This window comes from Aplysia californica, unplaced genomic scaffold (assembly GCF_000002075.1).
Source record: "Aplysia californica isolate F4 #8 unplaced genomic scaffold, AplCal3.0 scaffold00689, whole genome shotgun sequence".
Lineage (NCBI taxonomy): Eukaryota > Metazoa > Mollusca > Gastropoda > Aplysiida > Aplysiidae > Aplysia > Aplysia californica.
Genome location: NW_004797959.1, coordinates 266302 through 269016, shown reverse-complemented (window position 1 = coordinate 269016; position 2715 = coordinate 266302).

Here is a 2715-nt window from a genome sequence, read left to right as displayed (position 1 = left end):
CAAAGGGGCACACACACACACACACACACACACACACACACACACACACACACACACACACACACACACAAACACCCCCCCCCACAACATTCGCACTCCAAAATGCATAGCACAACCTCCTCCAGTATCAGTAGGCCAGCATTAGACCTAGCCACTAGCCAGCGAGCCACATCCGGTGAAAAAAGAAGAAGACGACACCAATCTCAAGGCCACTAACCCTTCACTAAAGCTGCAGACTTCATCAGACACTTTGGGTTGCCCACCCTTTAATTATTAATAGCTCGGACAAAACGCAACGTCACGCTTGTAAGAAATGCTCCTTGTAAGAGCTATAGAAAGAGACAATGAGCAGTGGGTGAGAGTTCTGGCTGGAAATAATGAGAAACTTGTGGTGAATAGAAGGAAGAAATAGGAAGATTGTGAGACTTAAAGATGAAGACAATGGGAAGATTGTGAGAATTATCCCATGAGAATGGGGCATACGGAGATAGTTATAGATGGAAACTATGGATAAAATGTGGGGAAAAGAAGGAAATTATGGGAAGATTGTGAGAGTTAACGATGGAAACAATAGGAAGATTGTGAGAGTTATATATGGGGATAATAGAGCAAAATGGGAGTGTAATAGTTAGGAGCGATATGTGGATTGTTGGAGATAGAAGGGAACAATGTGAAAATAGTGAAAGTTATCAATGGGAATAATGAGCAGATTGTGAGAGTTATAGATTGAGACGAGGGGAAGATGGTGTGTGATATAGACAGAACCAATGTGTAGATGGTGAGAGTTATAAATGAAGACAATGGGAAGATTGTGAGCGTTATGTATGGGGACAATGGGCAAATTGTTTTACTTATAGATGAAGACAACATATAGGGAGATTTTGAGGGTTATAGATGGGGACAGTGAGAAGATTGTATGAGTTATAGAGAGAGACACTGGGCAGATTGTGAAAGTTATTGATGGAGACAATGGGCAAGTTATGAAGAGCTCTGAATGAGACGAAGGATAGATGGTGATGAATAGAGATGGAGACAATGGCAAGAGTTATAGATATGGGAAAAACGGGCATATTGTGAGAGCTATGGATGGGAAGAATGGGCAGACTGTGGAGAATAGAAGAAAACTATGGAAAGGTGCAAAATTATAGATGGAGGCAATGGGCAAGTTATGGAGAGCTGTGAATTAGGCAATGGACAAGTGCAAGAATGCGCTCTTTATTTGATATGTCACGGTACGTTTTAACTCTTTGGGGACGTACCGGACATATATGTCGGATCAGCAGCAGACCAAAGTCACTGCTCCGAGATATTGGGAACCCCCTTACACAGACCAGAATCCGAAAAGATAATACCTCATAGAGTATATCATGTTGTTGCCTGGCTGGCTTTTTAAAGTTTCAGACAAAGAAAACAGAATTGAAAAATCTGTATGAACAAAAAAGTTTTGTCTCAAAACAGCAAGTCTTCACAAGCAATGCCAAATGATCAGAATGCGCGTCTTCAATGAGTTAAAGCTTTAATACGAGATTTACAGCGCTTGCAACACCATAAGGTCATATAAGTGCCTATGATTAGACGTGTTACAAGACAGTAACAAAAAACATAAAGAGAAGGAGGAGAAACGAGGACGATATATGTTTGTCAGGAGAGAATCCTGCCAGAGCTCTCGCCAGCCTCTCTCATAACACGGTACGACATGGGTTTAGCATGCATCCTATGAAAAAGATGAACATCCAGATAAAAGTTTATTGTTGAGCTGTGGCAGAAATGTTAATATCGAGGAGGCTTTGAGTGTTCTGTTATCTTTATTTTGTTCCTTTTTCTTTTTAATGAATAACTCGCTTAAAGCGGAAAAAATTAAAAGACAAAGAGGCAGACCTAGTTCTAAGAATAAGCTAGGATAACAATTATAAGGTTTTCAGGGCCTCTGAGCACAGTAATAAGTGACGAACTATGATCGTCCGATGTCTTTTTTCAGATCTTGTGTTTGACAATAAAGACAGGAGCTAATCAATAAAGTAAAACTTGCAGTCTTTCAGTCAGAAAAATCATGCTTTTACCAATAGACACAGTTTTGGCCTTTCGTACATCCTGATTTAGAAAAAAAAAATCCCCACTGACAAATTGGGAAAGAGGTTCTCTGTCTGGGATGGGGGATGGGGGGTCTAGGCACGCTCACATTCTTCTTCATTGACCCACTTTCCTGTCCCCCAGGAGGTCACCTAGTGGTCATTTTTTATCGTTACGTTACCACGGAGAAAACTGGCGAAAGGTCAGTGGGTTATTAAATTTCCACAGTACCGTGTAAACCGGGGTGACCATGGCCACATGGGGTGACTATTATTATAGCCATTCATCAAGAAAACATTTTGATCCTCTTTAAAGACACCCCAGTAACGTTTTAAAATTATTTTTATGTATTTATTTCTTGAAACCTGAAACCATTGTTATATATAAATAAATACACGTTACCCCCAAAACAGTTCTGTAGTATCACTTTGTGCAGATTTGAGCTAGTAGTTCAATTATGGTTCTGCTTTTTAAATATTTTTTTAATTTGAAAGGTGCTGGAAAACTTCGATAAGTGCTTTTTATAAGTATAATATCACCATTCTGAAACAGGCGTATAAAATAAACTCTAACAACACTGAAATGAGGCTAAATATCTATTTCAGTGGTATTTTCCAATATCTGTGGCTAGGGCTATATATATAT